The 7064-nt window shown below is 37.5% G+C and overlaps 1 pseudogene; it reads left to right on the top strand.

The window, feature by feature from the left end:
* Positions 1–2195: 2195 nt before the first annotated feature.
* On the top strand, positions 2196–3292 carry LOC101394320 (swi5-dependent recombination DNA repair protein 1 homolog; annotated as a pseudogene).
* Positions 3293–7064: the final 3772 nt, after the last annotated feature.

The following is a 7064-nucleotide window of genomic DNA, read 5'->3' as shown; positions in this document are numbered from 1 at the left end:
ATTGGATTTGGAATTCGATTTCTATAGACATTAAAAGAACAAATTAACAATCAATTGATATGCTAAGTGAATATATTAAATGTAACGTAATGAATTTTATAAATGCACTCTTTATATACATTAAAATTTTACTACAATGGCAAAGAATATTTCCAAAATGAATCCTGAGGGGAGAATTGCTGTCAGTTAGTAGATCACTGTTTTGGGTGTTGTAATATCACCACCTACTGGAGAAGTAGAATCAGAAGGTTTTCATTTTGGAAATCCTCATCAATAACAATATTTATTGAATTTAGACATTCCTAGACTCATGACATTTTTTAACGTCATGTCTTGAGGTCCTAACCCCTTGCTTTACACACATGAGAAAACAGACACAGAAGAGCTAAACAGTTCAATGATTTGGACTAATTATAAACAAGACGATTATAGAAGACCAGTTATACAAAGGCTATACTCCAGGTCTCCTGGTTCTCAGTCCCTGACCTGTGTTCTATAACTTGCCTTTCCAGCATGACAGACACTGCGATCATTGTCAGTGTCCATTATAATAGTGGCTAAAACACTCTTGAAGTGAAAGCAAAGTTTCTACCAAAACTATTTATCATAATTCCCTATTTTTCTTTTACTGCCTCGTAGAATAATTAAGAGCTAAATTTCTATTAAGTCCTTATGTTTTCTCCTACAGGTGACTGTTGATCAAATTATTTAGCATGAGCAATCCAGTTTCTCATATCTCCCTTTTATTTTCTCACCCATAATTAAAGAAAGATAGCACCTTCCAACTCTCTGATTGACAATTTAAAAGACTGTTGGAAATTGTGTAGGAAAACAGGCTCCCTCTTAAACTGTAAGTGAGAGAATAAATTGGTGCTAAAGTTTGCTAGTAATTTCACAGCATCTATCAAAACTTTAAATCACATTGCCTTTGGCACCACAATTCCACTTCTAGGAATTTCTTCTACAAATATTCATTGCAGCATTATTGGTGATAGCAAAAACAAAACAAATCTATAAGCAACCTGAATGTTTTTAATAGGAGACTGATAAAACAAATTATAGGACATCGATACAGCCATACTATATGGAATACTGCGCAGTCATTTTTAAGAATGACAGTTCTATACATACTAATAAGAAAAGAAGACTAAACTTTATGTTTAAAGAAAAAGAGACAGTTTTTGCATTATATGTACACTATCATTCCACTTGTGTAAAAATATAGAATTTTATAAATGTTTACAATATAATAGAATTAATATATGATTTTATATAAATATAATTTTATAAACATATATGATAAATATGTGTATATATACATAAACAAACATATGCATTTGTTTATGCACGGAAAGTTCTCTAAGGCATGCTACATCTTTTACAAGTTATGACTCATGTAGCAAAAAAGTTGTCCTACACTCTGGGGTAAACTGGAGGGGATTTAGGAGCATCTATATGGAGTTTGGTAAAAAAAAAAAAAATCATGTTTCCTTGATATTACAAAATTATTATTATTTTTTTTGAGCAACATTAGTTTTATTTATTTATTTTTTAATTCTTTGTTTATTGCAGTAACATTGGTTTATAACATTGTATAAATTTTAGGTGTACGTCATTATACTTCTATTTCTGCATAGATTACATCATGTTCACCACCAAAATACTAATTACAACCCATCACCACACACATGTACCGAATTATCCCTTTTGCCCTCCTCCCTCCTCCCTTCCTGTCTGGTAACCACCAATCCAATCTCTGTCTCTATGTGTTTGTTTATTGTTGTTATTATCTACTACTTAATGAAGGAAATCATACGGTATTTGACCTTCTTCCTCTGACTTATTTCACTTTGCATAATACCCTCAATGTCCATCCATGTTGTCACAAATGGCTGGATTTCATCGTTTCTTACGGCTGAGTAGTATTCCATTGTGTATATATACCACATCTTCTTTATCCATTCGTCCCTTGATGGGCACTTAGGTTGCTTCCAAGTCTTGGCTATTGTGAATAACGCTGCAATGAACACAGGGGTGCATGTATCTTTATGCATTTATAAAATCTATGCAGTATTTGGAAAGAACCTCCTCAAGACCCCGCCCCTGGAATGGCTGCCCGGGAGTGGATGTCTAAGAGCTGGACTTCTGGGGGAGAGGGTGCAAGGAGTCGAGTAAAGCTCTGTTTCCATGAGGTAAACCAAGATTTCATTTTCAAGATGGAAAATCCACTGGACTCAGCTGTGACTTTACTCAGCATTCCACAGGCCTGTGCCAATCTGCCATCTCCCCAAATAATAGTTCAAGAAAACAACCTATGAGTGCCACATTTAGAGAGCAATTAAGGAAAACAAGATCATCATTTAATTCTTGATACAATGTGGTAAAATGTCTTAGGGAATGAAGGAAACGATCAGAATCTTTCAGAGAAACCAGCATGTTCAACAGAAGAAAACTGTTTAAGTTTCAAAAAATGTTAAACACATAGACAGTGAATTTGAAGAATGGACATTGTCAACCTTAAAAATAAAATAGCCAGTTATTTAATCAGCAAAATGAATTTATTCAGGAATAGCAGAGGAATTGCAGTTTGGGACATGCAAACTGTGGCGAACCACAGGCAAGTCCGAAGAACAAAGGAGAGGGGCTTGCTCTATAGAGAAAAGGGGGTGGTTGGGAGGGGTGTTTTGAACAAAAGCTCGCCAGAGTTCAGGGTTGTGGCAGCTTCTCATTGGATAGGTTGTTGCTGGGCAAGGAGAAAATCTACCTTCTTCCAGCTGAGTTATGTAAAGTAATCTACAACAAAGATTACTGTCAGGTATGTGCAGGAGAGCTCTCCTTTCATTGCTGCCCAACTCCATTTTGGATTAGGTTTCCTTTATTCATTTTCACAATATATTTGAAAAATACCTTCAAGAATATCATTACATGTGAATCTCAATCACGTAATACTGGGTCATGCAGTGGTCTCCAAAATGATTTTGTGAATGAGAATTTTCCCAAACAAGGAATATATGAAGAAAAAGCAAAATTGATGAAGCAGGTTCAGGAGAAAGAAGACCTTCTCCGGAGGCTAAAACTAGTCAAAACGTACGGATCAAAGAATGACCTGTCTCAGTCACAGTTGTTCATACAGAAGTAGAGAAGCTGTAGCCACCTGTCACTTTATGAGTTGCAGTCAGCTATGGCTGAGGAGAACAAGAAACCCAGCCTTACTCAGTCGATAGACTGCTGTGGGTTAGATGATAAATTGTCACACTATAACAGAAATGAAGAAGAATTTATAGGTGTTTAATTCATAATTTTATATCCAGAATATCTTTGAGAATGACAACTTAATTAAAATACATTTTAAAGGGAAGAAAAAAACCTCTAGGGGTTAGAGAAAGGTATCCTGGTGAACATCAATTTAGGGCACTGTGTTATGTAAATATAAACTAAGTTCAAAAATGAAAATTTGGTATTTGGGGTAAATTTGACAAAGAAAACTTGACAAAGAAATGTGGAAAAAATGAAATCAAGTTTAAAAAATAATTTGGACAATTTTGGAAGTCAGTTTTAATACGTTATATTGTTTATTGTGGTAAAAAGTCTTATGTTAAATGTTTAAAAATTGTCCAAACTGGGGAATATCTAAACTTAAACTGGTCTAAAAATGCCTGCCTCTCTCCTAAGTTTATGACCCTTGTTTCCATCCCCTTACCATATATTTCCATCTAGAAGGTAGAGAAGGTAATTAAACTCTCATGTCCTAAATTTAACATAATAATAATAATATACATGGACACAAAAATCGGGGGCCACTGCCCAAGCCAAAAGCCTTTGCCCACTTCCCACCTGCCCCCCAAGCTGCTCTGTGTGTCCTGCATCAGGCCCTCTGGGCGTCTAGAACGCCAGCTCCAGCTCCCGCACTGTGCCCACCAGGGATTTTGTGGCCAGCCTGCAGAAGCAGATGCCCAGAGAGCAGAGCACCAGCCACGCCTGCCCCTCCTGCTCCTTCCCCATCACATCACGCTGGCATTATGCCACACCACTGGGCTTGCGTCAGCCCCCACCCTGGTCAGGTGCCCTCAGAAAAGCTACGATTTGGGAGCCCCAGGTGCTCTTGTGCTGAGAGCAGTAACCTGCGGCGCATCTGTGACTCTTCTGGGAAGCTGAGTGGCTGTCTCAGGGATGTGCGCTTGGGGTGTCCCACGTGGCAAAGGAGAGTTTTCATGTTTGCTTTATACACTCCTATGCTGATTGAATAATTTTAACCATCACTATGTATTTTCTAGTATTTTTTAAATTAGTTTATGCATAATGTAAAAAAAAAATAGATACATCAAATAGGAGAACAATTTCAAGGTGGGGGGGAATCTCCCTTTCCCCTGTGTTCTGATGTCCTCCAATCTCTGGACTCCCTGGATTTCCTAAGACCCTCCTCTGCACCCTCTAAGACAAACAAACTGAAGCACATTTGGTTAAGGATCTAAATTGTCATAGGATGTAGGCACATACGTATCCTCAAGGTCTTCCGTGCTTCAGCAGCTGGGGCTCAGTGTCAATCAACTCAATATCCATGATGTACTCCAGCGTGCTTAGAACTGGGCCAGATATAGTGGTTCAAAAGGAATATAATATTAATAATATAAAAATATTTACACTGTATCACTTCTTTAATAGTACTTATATTCCTTAAAACATGCACAAATCAAGTTTTATGAATGTTTTTATTTTTAAGACCCATAGAAAATACCCTTTTTGAAAAGTGAAAGAATCTCCTGCAATAAAAATAATCATTTCCTTGTTCATCTCTTTTATTTATATAGACTTTAGTATCTAAGTATCCTTAAAGTAAAGAACGTTTAGAATTTTTTTCCTGGCATGCATTTTTTGGTTGTTGTTGTTTTTTTCCAGCATTATTGAGGTATAATTGACAAATAAAATTGTACGATATTTGAAGTGTAGGTGATGATTTGATATACATATACGTTGGGAAAGGATTCCCACAATCTAATTAACACATCCATCACCTCATATATTTATCTTTTTTTGTGTTTGTGTGAGAACACTTCAGATCTACTCTGTTAGCAAATTTCAGTTGTACAGTACAGTACTATCAACTATAGTCTGTGATAGACATTGGATCCTCAGATCTTACTCATCTTATGGCTGAAAGTTTACACTCTTTTACTTCTCTCTATTTCCCTCATCCCCCAGCCCCCGGCAACCACTTTTAACTCTCTTTCTCTACGAGTTTGACTTTTATTTATTTATTTTGAGATTCTACCTGTAAGTGACACCATATGGTATTTGTCTTTCTCTGTCTGGCTTACTTCACCTAGCTTAATGGGATGAATTAATTATTAGCCCCTGAGCTCTCTAGGTGATATCTCATCATAGCCAGTGATGCTCTTTGAAAATCTCTGACTTGTAATTGGGCAACAACAATGGGATATATTCATCACTGCTGCTTTGTGCAGCCCCAAATACATCTACTGACCGTTGGCCATAGTCACTTAATTAATAGATGTATCCCCTTATCCCCTCCGTCTAAGGCTGGTACTCCCGGGGGCAGATATTGTTTATTCAGTCATGCCGTGTGTGAGGGCACTCGTTGACGCTTTTGTTGATGGCTGCTGAAGAACAATGGGAGCCTGAAACCAACTCTTTTCATCAAATTAATTCATATACCTGGAAAGAAGTGGAAGACAAATAAAGACTTAAAAGAGGGAACCAGCAACAGCTTCCACCTATTTTTCTCCACTATAAAGAGCGAAGAAACATACAGGAATAATATCGATGCTGTTTAACCTTGGACCTTGTCTTTTCTTGGCTAAAATCAGAGTCAAACAGCAGCAGGCCCAAACCAGTCTCACCCAGTTTCAGATGCCAGATAGTTCTTTATATTCAAGAATAAAACTCGTATTTTATTCTTATATCTCTTTACTCGTTCAAAGATTTTTTTTTTCAAAATTATGCTGCATTTTGACAATGAAGAATAACCTATGGATTCTATGAAACGCAAATTCAGCTGTGAGGATCCCTGGTGTCATAGTAGGAATTTAGTATGCAATTTTATTTCTTCCATTCTTGTTATTCATATTCTCTGCCCTAATTCCAGTCCTTAGTGTTGAGAGCAGTCAGTGGGTGTGTTGTCTTGGGGCTAAGGAAGAGGGGTGGAGGGTGGGAGTTGGAAAGGACGTGGGCAGTGGAGAAGGAAAACATCCCACATTTGTTAAATCTCCAGAGAAAGTGCTTTCCACCAAGAGATGAAGGTTTAAGGAATAGCCTGGCTAACATTTGCAATCAAATCAGTCGATAAAATTCAGTCACCTTAGATGTTTTAAATAACTTTTTTAAAACTTTCTTTCCTAGGCTGTTATGAAATGGATGGAAACAACAGCTGCAAATTTTACATCAGCAATTTCTCTCTCTCCCTCTCTCTCAGTCTCTCTATTTTTTTTTTTTTTTTACCAAATTCAACTTTACGTTTCAACGTGATAACAATCATAGTAATATATTTGATCCTTTTTTGTGTGTGTGAGGATGTCTAGCCCTGAGCTAACATCTGCCAATCCTCCTCTTTCTTGCTGAGGAAGACAGGCCCTGGACTAATATCCATGCCCATCTTCCTCCACTTTATATGGGACGCCGCCACAGCATGGCTTGATGAGCGGTGCGTTGGTGCGCACCTAGGATCCAAATCTGCAAACCCTGGGCCGCCAAAGCGGAGCGCGCGCGCTTAACCACCACACCACCAGGCCAGCCCCTATTTAATCCTTTCTTAATGTATATTTCACATAACACTGCATTCCTGAGAATTTCACTTATAAATATTGGGAGGGTCTGAAGCTGGAGCTGAATTCTCAAATTACAGCTGAAGTCTGTGGGCTTCCTCTGGTGGACATTTTTCACATGACACATGCATGTTTTTTGTTTTGATTTTTTTCAATGCAGGAGCACTTCATAGGCCAAGAAACACATCATAAAGCCAAGAACAATCAGGAAATAATCTCAAAAGATCCCTTCATGATCAAAAATGCGTGAATCTAATAAGATTAAGCTGATTATATTCACCAGAA

This window comes from Ceratotherium simum, chromosome 31, assembly GCF_057802395.1.
Source record: "Ceratotherium simum simum isolate JZ-2026a chromosome 31, ASM5780239v1, whole genome shotgun sequence".
In the NCBI taxonomy this organism is placed as follows: Eukaryota; Metazoa; Chordata; class Mammalia; order Perissodactyla; family Rhinocerotidae; genus Ceratotherium; species Ceratotherium simum.
The sequence above is the reverse complement of the archived record's forward strand: the minus strand, read 5'-3'. Positions and strand labels throughout refer to the sequence as shown.